This window comes from Schistocerca gregaria, chromosome 4, assembly GCF_023897955.1.
Source record: "Schistocerca gregaria isolate iqSchGreg1 chromosome 4, iqSchGreg1.2, whole genome shotgun sequence".
NCBI classification, from domain to species: domain Eukaryota; kingdom Metazoa; phylum Arthropoda; class Insecta; order Orthoptera; family Acrididae; genus Schistocerca; species Schistocerca gregaria.
Window position 1 is genome coordinate 635,444,255 of NC_064923.1, and position 22,701 is coordinate 635,466,955.

The following is a 22,701-nucleotide window of genomic DNA, read 5'->3' on the forward strand; positions in this document are numbered from 1 at the left end:
GTATCTATCTTACCCGTAGTGAGATAAGCCCCTACATCTTTACATTTGTCCTCTAGCCATCCCTGCTTAGCCATTTTGCACTTCCTGTCGATCTTGTTTTTGAGACGTTTGTATTCTTTTTTGCCTGCTTCATTTACTGCATTTTTATATTTTCTCCTTTCATCAATTAAATTCAATATGTCTTTTGTTACCCAAGGATTTCTACTAGCCCTCGTCTTTTTACCTACTTGATCCTTTGCTGCCTTCACTACTTCATCCCTCAAAGCTACCCATTCTTCTTCTACTGTATTTCTTTCCCCCATTCCTGTCAATTGCTCCCTTATGCTCTCCCTGAAACTCTGTACAACCTCTGGTTCTTTCAGTTTATCCAGGTCCCATCTCCTTAAATTCCCACCTTTTTGCAGTTTCTTCAGTTTTAATCTACAGTTCATAACCAATAGATTGTGGTCAGAGTCCACATCTGCCCCTGGAAATGTCCAACAATTTAAAACCTGGTTCCTAAATCTCTGTATTACCATTATATAATCTATCTGAAACCTGTCAGTATCTCCAAGCTTCTTCCATGTATACAGCCTTCTTTTATGAGTCTTGAACCAAGTGTTACCTATGATTAAGTTGTGCTCTGTGCAAAATTCTACCAGGCGGCTTCCTCTTCCATTTCTTTTCCCCAGTCCATATTCACCTACTATGTTTCCTTCTCTCCCATTTCCTACTACGGAATTACAGTCACCCATGACTATTACATTTTCATCTCCATTCACTATCTGAATAATTTCTTTTATTTCATCATACATTTCTTCGTCATCTGCAGAGCTAATTGGCATATAAACTTGTACTACTGTACTAGGTGTGGGCTTCGTATCTATCTTGGCCACAATAATGCGTTCACTATGCTGTTTGTAGTAGCTTACCCGCATTCCTATTTTCCTAGTCATTATTAAATCTACTCCTGCATTACCCCTATTTGATTTTCTGTTTATAACCCTGTAGTCACCCGACCAGAAGTCTTGTTCCTCCTGCCACCGAACTTCACCAATTCCCACTATATCTAACTTTAACCTATCCATTTCCCTTTTTAAATTTTCTAACCTACCTTCCCACCACTGGTGGTGGAGGGTGGGGATATTTAAAGGACATTTTGTTGTACGTTTTCTTAAATAATTTAAAAAACATACCTGTTGATGAAAATGTTTCCCTGTAGAAAATTAAACTACATCAAATTTCGTGCAAAACTGTCCCTTTCATTAATTCTTCAGAAGTAATAGTTTCTGTGTAGCAGGGAATGGAAAAATGGCAAATTATTAAGAATAGTGTCTTAATGATATAAGTTACTTTTTGCTGTTACATGAAGTGGATTAAGAAGAAATATTAAATGTGTGTACCACATGTAAGTGCATTAGAGTCATATTAAGAGATAAATTATATTATGGGTGTGTAACAGGATGGAGTGAGCTAAGCAGATGATTCAAAAAATTCACCTTTCAATATGGAAAACTACATATTTTCCAACGTGCAGTGAAGTCTGTCCTCCAGGAGGCATAGGAAAAGTGACAGACAGCAGCAAGGAGCGACATTTACCAATCCAATTCTTGGCCAACCAACACTAAAATGGTCACTGACAATGTCACACATACAAATTACACATTTCTCACCCATTATGTATAAGAGTCTCTTTTACATGAAAGCTGGAAACAAGTGCTCCTTTCAAAAACTGAAAATAACTCCATTATATAAGCACAAGCTCTGTCAAGTTACTTTGTCTGCTCCTCTAAGAGAACTCGACAGGAAGATGCCTTACAGGATCACTAAGAATCAATTTTCCCTCTAGCAGTGTTAAATAGGCACAGAGATTTAAATAAATTTTCTCCATTTGTGTTTCTTTTGTTATTATTATTAGTAATCATATCTATATTTCATGTAGTGTTAATGTGCTTTGTGAAAAATAAATACCACCTGGTCATATCTGCACATTGCTCCACCAGCAGTTCCTAAGGCACGCTGTGGAGGTTCAATATAACTTTGTGAAACACTCTATAGTTGCTTCTTGTGACATAGTGAGGACCCAGAGTGGGGTGTCATCTGCTCACTTTTCAGTTTGCAGACTATGAGGCAGGGAATTACATGACAGCAATACGGCGACCTACCTTCCCTCGTTCTTCTACCCTCTCCCCCCTGTTACAATCCCAGAATACAATATATCCATTACTACAGGTCTACTGCAGTTAGAAATGGTACACACATTTAATATTGGTCCTTAACCCACTCATTTAACAGTAAACAATAATTTTGTACCACTAAAATACTATTTTTAATAATCTGCAGTTTTTCCATCCCCTGCTAAGTGGAAACAATTAGTCCTAGAGAAAAAAAAACGAATAGGACATTTTTGGGTGAAACTTAATTTAGCTTAATTTTGTAGTGGGAATCATTTTCTTTAGAAGCTGTTATTTTCAAATTATTAAGGAAGAACTTAAAAAAGTGTCTTTCGAATGTCCCCCCAACTCCATACTCACACCCAACTGGTGAGGATTTTTAGTATCCTGATCATGACATTGCCTTCTACCACTCTAAAAAAATTTTCAACTACACAATTTTTTCTTCCTAATTTTCCTTTATTGACTGGACTATTATGTGTGTGAAGTTTACAAATCATGTAAAATAATTACATAGAATTGAAGTATACACAATTACTTTTTATTCATTTAAATACTTATCAATAAATGAACACAGATAACTTGACACGCAGAGTAATTTCAAGGATACACCTTGTACCAGAAGTAAAACACACTACAATTGGCTTCTGGATCAATTAATTGCAAACAAATAATGTTAGTTTGAATGGAACATATGCTGTGTCTACCACTTCTCAATGTTACTAAATATTTTGGCTAGAACATCATGGCAACCTGGACTGCAAATCACTGCATTAACAGAAAAGTAAAGTGCTACATTGTCACAATATGATGAATTCATCACATGAAACAGAAAGCAAACAAATTGTGTGAATAAATTGAATTAAAGCTACCATAAATATATTACAACAAAACTTTATAGATGTGTATCAAATGTCACTGAAGTGAAAAAGATATCAGTGATTCTATCAATATTTATAAGACTACAGAATTGACATTGTAACTCAATAATCATAAAACTGAATTTATAATTCTAGAGAGGAAATTCAATGAAATTAAGGAAAACTAAAGTTACTTGCAGTTGACCTGCATTACTTCCAGCAAATTATACAAAAGCAATTACTCATTCAACCAAGGCTAATAAAATTAAATGTATTGAAGAAATCATGTGACAGAAAGATCTGCGGCAGGTGCAAGAATTAATAAAATAAAAAGGGCATATTGTTTAACTAAAAATGTTTACTATCAAATGAGCATTTAATTATAGTTTTAAGTCCAGAGTGTTTATTTGTATATGAGTGCTTAGGAAGAAAATAGAATATGAAGAACATAGAGGTACTTGATAGGTGATTCAGAAAAATGATGGGTGCAACTCAAACAAAAGAGGGCTGGCAAAAGTTATGGAACTGGGCCTTAACCTCAATGGCGTGTTTGCTTGGAGCAAAACAGAACATATTACTAAAGCGTGAGCGGTTTATTTTGAACATGAAAATTTAATTGAACAAACACACATTGTACACTCTTAAAAAGGAAAATTTTCTTTTAATTTTAGGAAACATCAGTGTCTATGGTGCAGCAACCTTAGTGTAGGTTGCAAATGACAGCAGAAGCTTTATTTATGCAATTTGACCATTTCTTTAAAATTTGTTTGGGAACTACAGATAACACATTAGTGGTCATAAAAAGGCAGACTTTTGAAATGCAAAGGCATGCAGCAGTGCTAAGATAGGGTCATACTTATAACCTTGAAACATACATATTGCAAAACAAAGTGTAGTAGACATGAATACATAACAACATATATGAGCACATGAACAAAACACACAAACACACACACAGAATTACTAGCTTTCGCAACCAATGGTTGCTTCTTCAGGAAGGAGAGGGAAAGACGAAAGGATGTGGGTTTTAAGGGAGAGGGTAAGGAGTCATTCCAATCCCGGGAGCGGAAAGACTTCCCTTAGGGGGAAAAAGGACAGGTGTACACTCACACACACTTGTCTGCTTGTGTCTGTGTATGTGCGGATGGATATGTGTGTGTGTGTGTGTGTGTGTGTGTGTGTGTGTGTGTGTGTGTGCGAGTGTACACCTGTCCTTTTTTCCCCCCTAAGGGAAGTCTTTCCGCTCCCGGGATTGGAATGACTCCTTACCCTCTCCCTTAAAACCCACATCCTTTCGTCTTTCCCTCTCCTTCCTGAAGAAGCAACCATCGGTTGCGAAAGCTAGTAATTCTGTGTGTGTGTTTGTGTGTTTTGTTCATGTGCCTGTCTGCCGGCGCTTTCCCGCTTGGTAAGTCTTGGAATCTTTGTTTTTAATATATTTTTCCCATGTGGAAGTTTCTTTCTATTTTATTAACAACATATATGTGCATGCTACATAAGACTGACAAACTATGTAATTTGCAACCTTCACTGTTTTTCATACTGGAAATATCATTATCTTAATGACTGTTAGTTAACTAATACATGCCCCTTGCTGACTCCATAGAACAGGGAACCTTAAGTCTTATTTTTATTTTTTTTAATTTGTTGTTTATTTATTTTATATATAGAGAACCCTTATAGGATCACTTTGATGTCCACCTGTCTGCCTGCCCTGTCTGCCCAAGTCTTATGAGCCCCTTTTTTTTCAGGAGTTACAATAGCAAATGTGAAATTACCCAAAAAATTTAAACTTGAAACTAAAATTTTGGTTAGGAAAAGTATGGAGGACATGACAGTGAGATGAATCATTAACAAACCAGTGGCTGCTTCTACAAAAGACTATGAGTAAGAAGTGAGGCCAAAAATATTTCATTACAATTTATCAACTACTGTTTTGGAATATTTTGACAGCATTGATGTCCCAAATTTGCATCCTTGTTTTTAACAGTTACTACTATTGCCATCTCTGCTCTAGAAACATAGATATCTATACTTAGTGAATGTGTTCTTCTTTATACTATTCGTATACTTTGTACTTTTCAATTTAACTTATATCTGTAGATTTTTATCATCTTTTACTTCTTTACAGCTGGATACCAGATTGTATCATAATGGTACGTCGGTTTGTTGGATGCCTTGCTACAGAAGTTGAGTACGAAGATAGAATGATGAGATTATTGACAACATGTATTGGACTGCCTCAGAAAAAATAGTGTGTTCAGATATCATTCAGAAGAGTCCTTTCTGTTGTGTTTAATACTTTCTTCTAATTTGTTCTGATGGTTCTATATGTTATATAAAATATTGCAACCTTTGTATGAAATGTAAAATTAAATTATGTAAGGTGTGGACTGATTGTGGGTGTTCACTCTGTCAGCATTTTATGCAGTCTCTGTGGGAAGAATGAAGTTAATTGCATCTTTGACAAAAGAGGCTGCATTTTACAAACAAAAGTGTTAACTTTATTAGCTTGTAAAGCTCCTGTTTCATTATGTGTGTCTGTCCACATTGTAATTGTTGTCACAATCATGCAGGTGTCTTTTTTTTATTCTTGTTCAGCAGCTTTGTTAATTGTGTGATAAGCAATTCACTGATCACTGCCATTGTAATATGAGATTAAAAGAAGTACATAGATTAACATTATGAATGTTACTGAGTCTGAATTTTTTACATTAGTTTTGATCATTTTTGTCAGCATAGTTGTTAGCTGCCAGGTATGGGATTAACATTAGTGTCAGTTTTGTCAGCACCAAGTTTGTAAGCTGGTTGTTTGAACTATACATTAACTGCAGTTTCTTTAATCCTTTGTCATTCATTATTGTCCATATTTTGACTTGTGGTCTTTGAGGTCGGCAGCTTTCTTAAAGTTGTCATATATCTTTTGAAATTCAGTTGAATTAATATATTTATTAGTAGCTTGATATAGTGATCACACAGTTGTGCCATGCTTGTACGTAAAAAATGTTTGTTAACAAAAATTTTAAAATTGTAAATGTTTTGTTAGTTTTATTCTTGATATTTATAGGGATTTTCAGTTAACAAGATTTTACCAAAACCTCAAAAAGTTAAATGTTGAGCAGCAAAAGTAGTCCGTTGATGACTGGTGACATTATAAATCTGATAAAATGTGGATAATTTAAATTTGCCATTTATATCCAGTTTTGCATCACTTCATTGAGAAATAATTTTTATTTAAACCTATTTGTGTGTGTGTGTGTGTGTGTGTGTGTGTGTGTGTGTGTGTGTGTGTGTAACAATAAAGACTGCAACAGCAAAGTTTTTTTTTTCTTTTTCTTGTTTTCTGTTCTAGAGATATTTAAAAACTTGAAACAATAGAGAAAACAAGGACAAGTGTGGTACTCAACAATGGATCAAAAAGTGAACAAATGTGTGGGAATGTACATTTATCGAAAATGTCTCCTCAGGGCTTTGGAACTAACAAAGATGGTGCTGTAAACATTCTGTTTAATTGCAGTTAAAAATAGAAAACCCAGCCAGGGTTAATTTAACTATGCAGAAGGAGGACAGCCAATCACTCTGTAGTTGTACTCGTAGGCAATGAATAAAGGAAACTGAAGATAATTTGCAGGTTTTTTAGACTCAGAATTCATCAGTTCCTTTCTTATGCAGACTGATGATATGTATGCTCTTAACATTGGTAATTACATGATGTGTCTAAATAGTAACAAAGACAGCCAACTTGTTTTTATATCATAGCCTGTGCCTTTATCAAGTCTGCTGGAATCCCTCCAGTCAGATTGATTACATGCATAATCCTAGTTCACCTTTGTAAATTTGAAACTGATCTATTTCCTTCTAACATTTGGATGTGTATCCATGAGTTGCCTACATACTTTAAAATTAATTTCCTGTAATTGTGCATTCTTGTTGTTCTAATGATTGCATAATGTAATATTGACTGTTTCTTGTATCTTTGTCTCTATTGTTATCAGAATATTTCATGAGATATTTATTTATATATCAAGTACTTAAAAGTGATCATAAAAAAAGAAATAGAAATGCAGAGACCTATTGTTTTGGCATACCATAATTTGTTGTAGATAGCCTGTCATAACAAAAAAGGGGGAAGGAAAAGAAAAACATATGTTTATGTTGGATATCTTTAGTTGTTTTTTCCACATCACAGTACTTGGCTTTAGTATTTATTGCCCACTTGAATTTCCTGTGTAGTTTCCTGTACAATAAAGCACATTTTCGTAAGTTGTAGTCTGTAAACACAATGTATGACGTATATGTGATTTTGTACGATCAGTTTATTTTTAATTTTTTTAATTGAAAATGTAAGCTGTAAACTACCTAAGGATAATGACTTTCTTAGAGTGAAGCAATGACAAAGTTGCTATTTTGGATTGCCCCAGAAGTCTATAATGTTTAACAAAATAATATGCTCCATTGTCTCACAGAACCTTGTTTTTAACCACTGGGATTATGATGTTATAAAAGTCATGTAAGAAACTTGCTAACAATGGGTTGTAATACCATAAACAGATACGATAATTATGTGCACAACAGAGGGGAATTGGTTCCAACAGCAAGAAGTAAATAAGTTTACAATACGTTGAAGAAGATGGATCACTAAATACGAAGTAAAAGAAGCAGTGAACAAAGAACAAAGATGGGATGGTTGGGGGACAGAAAATGCTTAGCTCTGAATAAAATCTATGAGGTGGAAAATGTTTGGATTTCAGACAAAGTGCTTCATCATAGCTCACAAATACAAACGGCAACTCGCTCGCACATATTCACTTAGGAGACCGCAGTATAAGTTACTTGTGCAAATTTGTTAACTGTGATGGATGGCTTTGTTCAGAAGTTAAACATTTTGTGCCTTAAGGACGTGATTCAGAGCTAAGTGTTTTCTGCCCTTTTTTCATGCTTGTCCATAACTCAGTGTCTCTTCTATTTGGTGAGCAGTCATCTATCTTCTTTTTCATATTATAAATAATATGATTGGAGCTTATGAAATAAAATTTGTTTCATGCTACAAAGGATAAAATAAAACAGTGTCAACAGCTCTTTTCATGGCTGTCTGACACACTGTTCTTTTTAACTTGCCCCTTTTTAGTTTCATAAATTCTCTTAAAGAGAGAATGGATGCTGTTTTGTTAAAAGATGAACATTCCATTTCCTTTTTTTATGGCTATTAGTGAATTTTTATGTTATATTGTGTGTATGAGATCAGCAGTTAAATGTTTCATTATTTATAGAGACACAAACTGTGTGAGATTTTTGAATAATGGTTGCCATTCCTCTCCCCTCCCCATCTTTCTCGTGTTTATATATAGTATTTTAAGTGAATAACACAAAATTATATAGTGTGTGGAATAAACTTTTGTAAATTCTCAAAAAAATTAATTTACAAAAATTGAAGTAGATAGGTGATGAAGACAGATACTATCACTACCAATAATTGTGTGAGAGAGGTAAACACAGGCCATATGTGAATTGTTGCTAAGCGTACGGATAGTGTGCTTCTTCATTTCTAGATATAAAACTGTATCGGAAGGAAAATCCAGCCGAGGGAATTAATAAATTATGAGAACTAACTTCCGACCAGTTCTTATCTTCAGGAAGGGAAATATGTAGTATTGCTGTATGCACATAAAAGTAAAAGTGGCAACACTGTCCTGTTTTTGAACTGATAGTCCTTCCTCAGGGGGGAGAGAGGGATGCATTGGGGACGGTTGAAGAGAATGGCATGTCACTCAAGACAATAGGTAAAGGTAGACAAATGTGAAGACGGGGAGAAAAAGTATTATTGTGCACATTATTCTTGCAGTTGGTAGGTTAATGTCTGCCATTCCTGTTCAATGATTTAAGAAAAGCTTTCAAAAGTATTTATTCACAGAAACATCAACCAAACAATTTTACACTGTTTATGGTTTCAACCATGCAATGATCATCTTCAGATCATAAAATGTTGTAACAGCATATTCAAGTTTATATGATCCAGATTTTTTTGGTGAGTTCACAACACTTTTGGATATTCTTAAATGATTTCATTCATTAATCAGATACGGAGAGAGTTCTAAAAACGAAAACATAGTAAGTTCAACATGTAAAATACAAAAAAAAAAAAAAAGTTTTCTTGGCTAATGTATATTTTGGTGTATTTAAGCAATTGCAGTATTCTGCAATTTTTTATAGGTGCATACATGTATAACTGCAAATGTTAAATCTTTATGCTGGGATGTTTTGCTAACAGTTTTGACAGGCTGTTACATACTGCCATTGAAATTGTAATATTGCTGCAAAGACTCAAGGCCTTGACACTGATATATTCAAAAAAATTAGTGAATCCTCATCTGTAGTGTTGTTTCATTTGTAGTCTTTCTTTATTTTATGAAGACTATGGTCTCATTATTGATTCTGTGTAATTTTCTGTTGCATGTTATAACATAGAGCTCTTCAATATTTTCCAGTATTATTTATTGTTTCCGTAGAGGGAAGTCAGCTCTGGTGTAGTTGCTTTTTTCCGTAAGGATGTTAATTTAGTATGACTCTTCTGCAACCACACTGCCATACAACCACTGATTAAATAGTTGCGCAATTTTGTAAAATTATTGAAAACATTTCTCACTGGCTTTCTGTTTGACATGGTTGACTTCATACTGTAACCTGGAGCTGGACTTCCCCACACTGAACTTTGTGTGATCTTATAGAATTTTTTTAGTGTCCATTCAAAGAAGTTCTGTTCTGTCATAAACAGTTGTGTAGGTGAGGTGTTAGCAAATAATTAAACATAAAATGTTCGTCACTTTGTACTCAAACTGACAAAAGTTGCTATTATTTATGTGCCATAGTGCAAAACTGATCAACATAATTTATTACACACAGAAACAACATTTACACAAATAATGCTGGCAAACTAGAAAGTTATTTCTGTGTATTATTTATGTATGTATTTATTTAAAAGATCAACCAGTTTGTTATTTCCTTTTTTATGTGTACAACAAACCACCAGGAACCAGAATTCAGTGAATGCTCAGCTGTAGCAGAAACCATTTGTCATAATTACAATAGTTTAATATCACAGACTTGTTATTTTTGGTCACAAATTTCAATGTATTATAATGGAGTGATTATTTTTACTTTTATGAGGATAGGGTGGTTATCATTTCACCATCTTGGATCTATTCTCTTATAGGTTGTGTATAAAGAAACTCATAAACTGTTTAATATTTATTATCGGTGTTACTATAAGTGGGATGTACTACCATATTTTATCTATTTCTGCCCAAAATGAAAAGGTGTTTAAAACCCTTTGTAATTGTATTAATTGACTTATCAGTTTTAGAGGGTATCTCCATATCTCTCATGTATACATATTGCACATTAAAAAAAAAAAAAACCCTTGTTGCTGACAAATTCCTAAATTATAGTGCTTTATACAAATACAGTGAACATTGCATAATTCTTCACTGTAGTGTGTTTGTGGTGTTGGATATTAGTGTTGTGCACAGGTTTCAATCTTGGTAGCATCAAGTTTTCATATTGATAAAACTTGGCAATGAGCTTAAAATTCAGATGTTTTCCTACACCTCAAAGGTGGACATTGTTGTTGTTGTTTCTTTACTGAGACATATTAAAATAAGTTTCTGTGAAGGCAACATTTTGTATGAATATTAGCCATTGTGTGGTCTTTAAATTAATGGTTCCCTCCATAAATCCATGCCATAATATGGAGTGCATGTTCTTTAAATAATTGGCCCTTAGAGGTGTTGTTATACATTTGTACTTATTAAAGGTTAAAGTTTCAGATTGTGTGTGGAAACATGAAATCATTTTGTCCTTTTTAATTTCTGTCCTTTCATTTTTGTGACTCAGTAAGAATTTACTTTTATGTAGGTTATAGAAACTGCACTTGATTGAGAATAAATCCAATATTGTGGGACCACCTAATTCATGTACAGTTCTCATGTATTTTGACATTTTCTTAGCAATAACTCAGATACAGGCTATACTCTTTCTGTCTGTTGAATTATAAAACATTAATTTTCTTGTAATTTTTTTTAAATGCTGAAGGAGCCATTGTTACAACATAGCTACTTCAGTGAAAATTATTGTCAATGATTTAAATCATATATGCAAGTACCTGTAAACAATCATATTCACAAATAAAGAATTGTTATTTATTATTCAAAGTTAGATTCTTTAAATTTTTAGTATTATACACATTGTTTTTAATAATAATTAAGTCTTGATTATCCGATCTTCGGTTATCCGACCTTCTGTGTTATCCGACCCTTTCACCGCACCGGCCGTGCGCCAGCTGATGAGAGGTCAGTGACTAGCATGTTGTTTGTTGATACTCAGTTCATTGTCATCATCTGCTACTCCTCACTCCTCAGTGCTAACTTAGATCTGTAGTGGAGTGGACGTGTTGCACTTTGTTTATTTTAAAAATTTGTTGTGATGGCTTCAAAATGGAAAAAAAGGTGGTTGTTTCAATGGAAGAAAAACTTAAAGCTTTAAAAAGAATAGAAAATGGTGGAACTTTATTAAAAATGGCGCAAGATCATAACGTCTGGGAAACAACAGTTGGAGACTGGAAAAGGAACCGCAATGAAATTGAGAAGTGGTGTTCTCAGCGAGCAACCTTGGCTGTTTTGGAAGATCGGAAAACCATGAAAAAATGTGATTATGAAAAAGTAAGTGAAGCTTTGTTCCTATGGTTTATTCAACATAGAGATAAAGGTGTACCCACGTCGGGACCTATTTTGCAGGAAAAAGCATTAAAGTTTCATAATGAACTAAATGAAGGTGAACCTGATTTCACGGCTAGTGCAGGCTGGCTCAATAGATGGAATAAAAGATACAGAATTTGGCAACTTAATGTTTGTGGTGAAAAGCTTTCAGCAAATTTTGAAGCTGTTCAATTGTTTAGGAATAAACTTCACCAGGTATTGGACAAGGAAAACTTAACAGGCGATCAAATTTTTAACTGTGATGAAACTGGTCTCGATATAAAGGCCATGTTTTTGCCTCCAAATGTCACATCCTTATGTCAGCCTATGGACCAAGTTGACCTTAGAGACACTGAAGAGAAACTACCGCAGAAACTTACTTTTCTCTTTAATTAATGCTATGGACAAGGGAGAAGACATGCTAGAGCAGTTGTGCCATATTAATTTGATAGACGTAGCTTATGACGTAGCCCAATCTTGGGAGAATGTTGGAGCAAATACAATTGCAAAATCCTGGAAAATTTTGCTACAGGAAAATCAAGAAAATTCTCCAGATGATGAAAATCTACAGCAGTAGACTGAACCAGAGAATACTACCCTGCTTTCAGTGTTACAAAAAGTACGGGGATGTGCTGACGCCACAGAAGATGACATAAATGAATGGATTGTCCAAGATGAAGAATTTGAAGTGACAGATGAAGAAATAGTCAACATGGTAAACGAAAAAGAAGAAGACGAGGAAGCAGATGTAATGGAGGAAAGTGCGCCCAAGATTTCTCACAACGAAGGACACAAGGCCTAGGAAACTGCTTTAAAATATGTAGAGCAACTGGAGGAAACATCGTCTACCGAGGTTTTCCTTCTTAAGAGACTACGTGATTTAACGGCAAAAAACCGCCAAACAGCAGGCAAACAAAAGACAATTACTAACTTCTTCACACAGTAAATATCTATTCAGTCTAATTTGATTTGTATTGTATTAAATGTTTAACTCACTTGGCCTACTTTAGTTTAATTTTTGTGTTTTTTTGTATTATTTTCCATGTTATCCGACCTTCCCCCTTATCCGACCTTGCCGCGGCCAGTTTAGGTCGGATAGTCGAGACTACTGTCATAATAATAATAATAATAATAATAATAATAATAATTATTATTATTATTATTATTATTATTATTATTATCATCATCATCATTATTATTAGTATCATCATCGTCGTCATCATGTCCGCCCCCAGTAGCTGAGTGGTCAGTGCGACAGAATGTCAATCTCCAGGGCCCGGGTTCCATTCCCGGCTGGGCCGACGATTTTCTCCGCTCAGGGACTGGGTGTTGTGTCGTCCTAATCATCATCATTTCATCCCAATCGATGCAAAATTTGCCGAAGTGGTGTTAAATCAAAAGACTTGCACCCAGCGAACAGTCTACCCGACGGGAGGCCCTAGTTACACGACATCATTATTATTTTAATTGTTTTAAAAGCATGAATGGTTGTCACAACTTCAGTAGCTTCTGATTGTGTGACATATTGGAGTAATGTTTTACATATCACAGACAGACAGGCAGTTAAAATACAATTAGAGCAATGGATGTGGAGATAGATGAACACACGAGAACTCTTCTTTCTTTATGATACCAGCATTGCATAAAGTATCAATGGTGAATCAGAAAATTACATTAATTTCTTTACACTTCATGTTTTGTAAAAAGATATTCATGAAAGATCCACTTCAGGAATTTACATCAACATATTTATTCTGCATGCAAATGATGTGCAGAAAGATTGGTAGCTTGTAATTCTGCCTGAACCTGAAGTCTTATAACGGTTCACGTGGCTATTAAGTTGTGTGTGTGTGCTGGGGTACACGGTAATGTAATTGACTCATTGTGGAGGGAAGGGCTCAATGAATTGTAAGAAGTATTCCTCTTTTGATGTGTAATTTATATTTCCAGTGACCCCTACTCAAGTTTGTCATGCATATCACTGACGCAGTTGGTTTAGCATGTATGATATAAGAGATGATGTTGGCTGCCTGCAACATCATAGACATGTTTGTGAGAGACAAGACTGACAGAGAAAAGGAGAGGGGGAAAAAGAACTCAAGAAACTGCAATTAGTTGATTGAAACCCTTGTATTGGACAAATGGCTAGATCAGTGTGTAGTACAGGAAGTTCATTTTCCACATTCCAAACCTGCACATTTTGAAATGTCCTGCTCTCCACTGGGAAGGAATGGGGCAAACTTTATTGATAGTAGAGTTTTATCTAAATCTGGCACTGAACAGGATTGTGCAGTGTTAAGATACTGGACTTCTATGCAGAAGGACAGCAGTTAAGATTGCATTCAGATTTAGATTCTCCTTGGTTCCCATAAATTGCTTACAGCAAATGCCAGGATGTTTCCTTTGAAAATGCTCAGTTGAATTTCCTGTCCATTCCTCTCTATTCCGAGTTTGTGTCCTGATTGTAATGATCTCTGTCTCAAAAAAATGTTAAAATCTGTGTTTCCTTCCTCCCTTCCATATTTGGTATGAAAACTTGTAGTAACTTGTGCAACAGACCTTAGAAAAGCTGATATATAAATATTCTCTGATGACAAGAATCATATAATATTTATTGGCATGTATATTTTTTATATTATGAAACACACCGAAAATGTATTGAGAAACCAAATACAAATGCAAAACCTGACTTATCATAATAGTTACTAATAATCATCAACTGTATGTGAAAGAGGACACAAATGACACTTCTCAATATATTATTTAAGAAATAAGAATATAAATGAAATAAAATACAAATGCATTTTTGACTGTGTCATTGTTGCACCAAAATCCCTAACAAGAAGATAGGTGGGAAAATATACATTGTGTACATAAACAGTTTTCAGTCACTTGATGTTTCTGATTTTGAACCTTCTCTCCTTATGGATTACAACACTGACAAACTCACAGACTGGTGTTTCATTCGGTATAATATATTTTTCATATGACTGTGGAGGAGACGTGGAATAGGCATTGCATCAAGAAATAAGACTACTTCATTTCCATCCTATAAATTAATTTATGAGCAGTCCACTTACAATAGTGAATTATTTGTATATCGACGAAAAGTGTTCACACAGCTTTTTGAACCTTCTCTCCATATGGATTACTATACTGGCAAATTCAGACTGAGTGTTTCATTTGCTTTAACACATTTTTCATACAACTGTGGAGGAGAGGTGGAGTAGGCACTGCATTTAAAATGAGACTGCTGGTTTCTGTCCTAAAATTTATGAACGGTCTGTTTGCAATACTGAATTAGTTGTATATCAACAAAAAGAGTTCACATAGCTTAACCCGTTGGCATTGGCACAATTTATTTTACTTATGCCCGTGAAACATATTAATGTGCCAAACAGTAGCCTATGATGAGAGCTGTCTAAGTAATTATTAATGAAGTCTTTGATATAGCTAGAACAAATGCAATTTACGGGACAGAGAAACACACATGATGCAACGAAGTACAGATTGCGCGTAGCACTTAACACACTGAATGGACAACAGAAATAAAGGTTACAGATAGACTCAGCACTAGCTTGTGATTGCTCAAATAATACTGTTTCTTTGGCAGCTTACCAGAATGTGAAGGAAGCTGACCTAGGTGGTGTCTGTAAGCTGGCCTGTGAACTGTCTGGATGCTCAATTTCTGAAACTGCACGTGTCATGAGTGAAGGTACATCACTCCTCACTTCTAGGGAATGGGAAAACCACATACATACATAAAAACATTAGGCACAGAAATATACATGGTACAGAAAAAAAGAACACTGATACCAAAATAGAGCACTAGTTCCGTGAAAATAAAAGGCACTGATCTCACGAAGTACTGAGATTACTAGTCACAGAAATGACATCTTTTACATCTATTTCATGACCCGACCACAGTGGCTGCTGCAACATGTGGAAGTGGTGAGGGGTAGTTTGACGCGCCATCCCCCCCTCTTGTGAGAGGCTGTAGGGCAAGGCTAGGGACAGCATCACCATAGTGATGTCCTCGTGGAGGTCAGCAGTCTGTGTTGGAGGCTTCAGCGAAGATGGCAGCACAAGATCCAGCTATGGATGTGGTGGCAGCTGCGGCATCAGTTGCAGTGGGGGTTGCACCAGCAACAGCAGTAAAGGAATGGAGGTGAAGGTAGGGACCTCAGACAGCCATCTGCCTGGCAGCGACCCCTGCTGTGATGCACCAGGTGAAGGAATATTTGTGGTTGGTTTCCACATAGCACTCCTCCAGAATGAAATTGCGCAAACTCAAAAAACGGTCTAAAATAGCTTCAGCGGCATGCCGGGTACATATTTATGTATCTGAGCTTTAAACATCTGAACCATGTGTTTGGCTTCACCATTAGATTGGTATTACAAACATCACTAGCCTGACATAAAGATGCAAATTCTTGAGGACCAAACTGGTGGCCTTTACCAGTAACCACGGTATATGTAAGTCCTTCATTGCAAAAACCTTTGACAGGGTTGAAATAGTGGCTGCCTGATGGCAGACAATGTGCCACTTAGGGAAACTTGGAATAGGCGTCCATAACAATGAGCCAATACTAATTTAGGAAGGGTCCAGCAAAATCAGCACGTAGACGCTTCCACAGGTGCTGCTGTGTTAGTAGGGGGAAAGGGTCACCCTCAGGGCCGCCGGTTGCTGATTACAGTGAGAGCAAGTGGCGGTAAGCCATGCATTATACCTAGCCGATACACATGTGGGTTGGCCAAAATTTTGATGCGAGATCCACCAGTGACAGTCACGCAGAATCCACAGTAAATTATTACATAAGAAAGTGGGAATCAACCCAGGGTCCAGCATTCTCCACAGCTAACAAAAGAAGCCTGTCAAACAAAGTTTATGCTGAAGGAAGAAGTAATTATGTAAGGGATCTGCAGCATACCCTGGTGGTTTTTCCGTCAAACCCTGCTGCACGAAAGGGAGGACCTGACTAAGTACAGGATCCACAGCTATTGCCAATGTTATCATGACTCTAATGATGGGAAAACCATCAACCACATTCTGGTTCTCAGTATCTGACTAGAAACAAAGCATCTTGTCCTGACTGAACAATAGGCCCAGCCCGATCAGAAGGCAGATAAGGTATCGGCGTTGATTGTGTTGCACTGTGAGCCTGTAATGGATCTGATAATCATAACAGGAGAGTAAGAGAGCCCACCGCTTTAAATGATGCACTGCATTGTCTGGCATGGAAGCCGGAGGGTTAAAAAGAGCAACTAATGGCTCATGATCTGTGATTAAATGGAGCTTAGAACAATACAAGAATATGTGAAATTTCTTGAAGGCAGACACAGTCGCTATAGCCACCTTTTCAATCTGAGAATACTGCTGAGTTGGAGTTCAAGTCTCAGAACTGTAACAATGGGTCATTCAGACACATACATGTATTTGTGTGCAAACACCGTACCAAGACCATACTGAGAGGCATCTGAAGGCAACACAAGATGCTGACCTGGCTGGAAAGTGGCAAGACATGGAGCAGGTTGGAGCTTAGATTTAAGCAAAGGGAATGCTCCATCACATGCTGGGGATCATAAAAAGGCACATTTTTATGCAACAGCACATGCAGGGATTGGGCAACAGTGGCTGCATCTGGTAAAAACTTATGGTATTACGTAACTTCACCCAGAAACACCTGCAGTTCCATAACAGAGATCAGCCATGACAAAGCCTCAGTTGCATCAACATGCTGATGCAACTGCTTGCTCCCTGTGCGAGAAACCTCAAAACCTAGCTACTCAATTGATTGCTGAAAAAATTGAGATTTGGCAAAATTGTATTAGAGACTTGCAGACTACAAAACAAAAAACAGTGATCAGAGATTGCTAAAGTAGTCTCAGTGGAAGAACACAAAACAATGATATCATCGAGGTAATTGCTAAAGCCATGTACAGGGGCTGTCAGCTGTTATAAATTGATATTAGTATAGGCCAAAAGGTGCATTGGCAATGAGAAGGCACCTAGTGGCCTCTTCTAAGGGGAGCTGGACGTACCCGCCCAACATATCATTCTTGGAAAAGTAGTGGCTACCTGACAATTTTGCGAACAACTCATAAGGGTGGAGCAAAGGGTATGCATCTGTCACAGACTGTTCATTAATCATTAGAGTGAAGTGCAAACAAGTCATTTAGCCAAGGACTTAATAAACACCGTAAGGGTATCTAACAAAAGGATGAGACTTTCCAGAAGCATACGCTGTGAGAGTGCCAACAATCAAGCTGGTCTGCGACCCTTTTGCCTGACTTGATGGACTACGTGAGCTTCTAGTATCTTGAGAATATTGAAAAACTTTGAAGAACTTCTAGAGTTTTTTGAAACATTTTCTGCAGAGCACAAAACAGAGACAGGTTATAAATGTGCAGGCTACCTTGCGTCAGTTTTACAATTCAAGACTTATTTCTCTTTACATCTTTATTGCCATGCAATGAACCCAGTTGAGGATCTCAATGAAAAAATTCAGTGCCCTCATCTAAGTGTTGCTGATCTGGAAAAAATATATGAGGGCTTGATGTGTATATTGAATGGAAGGTGTGATAGTTTTGAACACATTTGGGAATTGTGCTTAAAAGAAAAACCTTCACAAGGTGATGATCCTTCACTTCCTCAGAATCAAAATATACCAAGAAATATGAAAAAATGAAGCCAGCTCACCACACACTTTCAAAACCCCAAAGGAATACTACAAAGCTATTTACATTGAAGTTCGTGAAAGGGTGCAGTCTTGCACTACTGAGTGATTTGCTTCAACTGGACTCACACAGGTCACTGCAGCTGAACAAGAGTGCTTGCTTTTAGTAAACAGAGGTGAAACAAATTTGGGAAAATCAACTGAGTTTTTCAAAAATGACCTAGACATTGAGAGACCGCGCTTATACTCAAATATGTTAGCGGATAGTGCTAATAAAAAACAACTGATCTTAACAAACGTGTGATGTAAGAAAGTACATTACGCAGGAGCCTGCAGATGGAGAAATGTTATGTGAAGTGCATTAAGCTTCTCCAAGTAGTTCCAATCACGACCGCAACAGCAGAATGGTCATTTAGCGCCCTTAGATGTCTGAAGTCATATCTCCGATCACCAATGGGACAGAAGCGATTGAACAACTTGGCTGTTCTTCATGCCCACCAAGATGTTTTGGATGAATTGGATATCCGACCAGTCATCAACGACTTTGTATTCAGTAATCCAGTCAGATAGTCAACATTTGCACCTTTCTAAAGACACTCTAGCACTAATAATGGCATTTAGAGGAATATTAAAAATCTTTATAAAATAGAGAATTAAATAAAACTTTTATCCATTCTGGATTTGGAACACTGATTGTCTTGTTAAAAGTTTCAGGAATTACTGCAACCAATCACCGTTCTCTTCTTCAATTTTTATTTATTCATGACCAGTTTCAAATCGCCTAGTGATTCATCATCAGATGATACAATTTAGTTTGGAGTATTGTGGGAGTTGTGCATCTGTGGCAAATACATACATAATGCTAAATTTTCAGATTCAAAATATTAGTACTAGTTTGGTACTGTATTATGTTGTGGTTGGCAGGAGAGCCAACACTGTGTCACTAAAGGTGACCGAAATGCACGCGTTTTAGCTCACGCAGGCTGGCGTGAGGTCTGGAACATGACAAGGGAATAAGAATTGAGAAAAATGGACGTAGCTGGTGGAATACTTAACTTTAATCCATTAATGATGAACATCGCTCTTGACGGTACATGATTTACAATATCAAAAGCAACTGATCATGGCGCCTTGCTAGGTCGTAGCAAATACAATAGCCAAAGGCTATGCTAACTATCGTCTCGGCAAATGAGAACGTAATTTGCAGTGAACCATCGCTAGAAAAGTCGGCTGTACAACTGGGGTGAGTGCTAGGAAGTGTCTCTAGACCTGCCGTGGGGCGGCGCTCGGTCTGCGATCACTGATAGTGGCGACACGCGGGTCCAACGTATACTAACGGACCGCGGCCGATTTAAAAGCTACCACCTAGCAAGTGTGGTGTCTGGCGGTGACACCACATTCCTCCTCCGCAAATTGGCGTACGGTTGTGGTATAAGGCTTCCACCCGCCGTGGGGAAGACCGCATGTTGACGTATGCGACGAGATGGGGAGCCTAACAACAGGCGAGGCTGTGCCACACGCACCCTGCCATTTGGGCCGCGGGGAGCTAGGAAACGCCTGAAAACCTGCTCCAGGGTGCACGCCAACATGTGGTGTATGCGCCCGTAGAGAGACAGGAGGGGCCGAAGGGTCGACCTCCATCGGGCCGGGGCACCCGACGGGTGAAGATGACATATGGTTCGGAGCGGGCAAGAGTTCCATGTCGGAGGACAACTGGTCACGGGAAGCGATCGGCGGCGCGTGACCCAGGGAGGCGCCCGGCGGTTGCAGCAACACATCCACTGCGGGCGTCGCCGGCGGGAGAACAGGCGGTGGTGGCGGCGTCGCGTCGCCATGGGGCAAAATGGAAGGCAGTGTCGGTAACACCTGGGGCTGAGGCGAGCCAGTAGATGGGTCCCCAGGGCACTGATCGGACGGCACCTTCGCTGAAAGCAGACAGCGAGCGGCAGATCCCATGCGACGACAGAGGCGCAGCTGATTGAGATGCCGACGCACCTCACCAGAGGTCCCCAAAACCAGATACATAGCGCGTCCGATGCAGCGAAGACTGCGCCCTTCGAGCCAACGCCGTGAACCTCGATAGTGGCGATAGTAGACAACGTCACCTGGAGCAAAAGCAGGTGTCTGCCGCTGCACAGGAACCTGATGCGGCGGATGTAGCAAAGAAATCAAGGTTCGATGATGACGACCGTGGAGCAACTCAGCCGGCGAGCAACCATCTCAGGGCTGAGAGTGAGGCACCATTTGACTGTGGCGAAAACGGCGCGGACGTCAAATGTTGAATACCGTTGGCCTTGCAGAATGACTGAAATTCTGCGGACATGAATTGTGGGCCATTGTCGGAAACAATAGTCTGTGAAAGACCTTCAATGCAAAAGATAGCGGATAACGCTTGGATGGTGGCAGATGACATCGTGGAAGACATCCGGACAACGAAAGGAAAATTACTGAATGAATCTACCACAACCAACTATCGAGCATTCCAGAATGGACAAGCAAAATCTATGTGTAAGCGTTGCCAAGGGGAAGTGGCTTTTGGCCATGCAAAGAATTTCTGCGGTTGTGCTGATTGTTGTTCGGTACACACCATGCAAGAAGAGCACATATTCGTGATTGCGGCATCGATTCCGAACCAAGTACAGTGCTGACGAGCAAGTTGTTTCGTTCTCACTATACCCCATTGTCCTTGGTGGAGAAGCTGTGAGACAGAGGACTGTAACGAACGTGGGACCATGACCCTGGACTGATCATTATCAGAACGCAACAGCAAAACACCACGTCGTACAAAAGTTCTCTCCTTGTGAGCAAAAAATCGGCGAACCAACGGGTTCCCGATCCGTGACTTTGACAAGGGCCATTGCGTAGCAACAAAACGCAGAATGGGAGCAAGTACAGGGTCGGCAGCTGTGGCTGTAGCTAGACGACGAAAATCAATCGGAAACGATTCGAACACGTTATCGCTTTCCGCATCAATGAACCTGCAAGCAAGTTCGGAGGAATCGAATGCCCTATCCTCAGCAACAGGCAAGTGGGACAACGCATCGGCGTTTCCATGCTTAGCAGTGGATCAATACAAGATATCGTAGCGGTACTGCGAGAGGAAAATAGACCAGCGAATGAATTTCTGCACTGTACGTGGAGGTACAGGCTTGGTCGGATGAAAAAGAGATGTCAAGGGTTTGTGGTCTGTGATTATGGTAAAGTGACGACCATACAAGAAATCATGAAACTTTGTAAAACCAAATACGAGACCTAATGCTTCTATCTCGATCTGTGAATAATTTCTTTGTGCAGACAAGAGCAATTTGGACGCAAAGGCAATAGGGCGATCATGCGATCCATCTTTGTGCGCAAGCACAGCACCGATCCTGAAATCCGATGCATCCACCATCAACAAAAGGGGCTTCTGGGGATCTAATGGTGTAAGGCAAGTATTGGAAAGCAACGCCGATTTCAACCGGCAAAATGTGCGTTCGCATTCCGTCGTCCAGACGAACGGAACACCCTTACGGCATAAGTGATGAAGCGGAGCTGAAATGGAAGAGGTGTGTGGAACATATTTATGATAATAGTTGATTTTTCCCAGCACACTCTGTAGCTGCTTCAAATTCTGCAGCGATGGCAAGTCTTGGTATGGCACGGAGGTGCGTTGGACTGGGATGTATGCCTTGGGCATTGAGTACATGTCCCAAGTATGGCAAGTCCCGAGCAAAAAACACACATTTGTCCTTTCGCAAGCGAAGACCATTTTGTTGCAAGACCTGAAATAATGTTCTGAGATTGGCCAAATGTTCTTCTTCCGTCTTTCCGGAGATCACAATATCGTCCAGATAATTTGCTGCAGTAGGGACCGACGCACAAACAGTTTGTAGATATTGCTGAAACAATGCAGTGGCGGATGCACACCCGAATGGCAGTCGTTTGAATCGATACAAACCAAGATGCGTGTTAACCACCAAAATGCGCTGGCATTCTTCGTCCACTGCTATTTGCAAGTACACATCTGTGAGGACCAACTTCGAAAAATATTTACCCGGGCACAGTTTGTCAAGAAGATCTTCCGGGCAGGGTAAAGGAAAAGTTGCAATTACTGATTGTGGATTCACTGTTGCCTTGAAGACCACACAAAGTCTCAACTTCCCGGAAGGTTTTGGCAAAATTACTAAGGGTGATGTCCAGAGAGAAGCCTGCACACGTTCAATTACACCTTGTGATTCCAAATCGTGTAATGTTTCTGCGATCTCATCACGCGATGCGTGGG

General features: G+C 38.4%; 1 protein-coding gene across 36 annotated transcripts in view; it reads left to right on the forward strand.

The window, feature by feature from the left end:
• LOC126267255 (MAGUK p55 subfamily member 7) overlaps window positions 1–11,214 on the forward strand; it is a 245,502-nt gene extending 234,288 nt beyond the window's left edge. For all 36 annotated transcript variants that reach the window (XM_049972298.1, XM_049972316.1, XM_049972323.1 and 33 more), the window contains one exon: window positions 5,145–11,214. The gene's annotated coding sequence lies outside the window, so the exon portion shown is untranslated. The remainder of the gene's footprint in view (window positions 1–5,144) is intronic.
• Window positions 11,215–22,701: the final 11,487 nt, after the last annotated feature.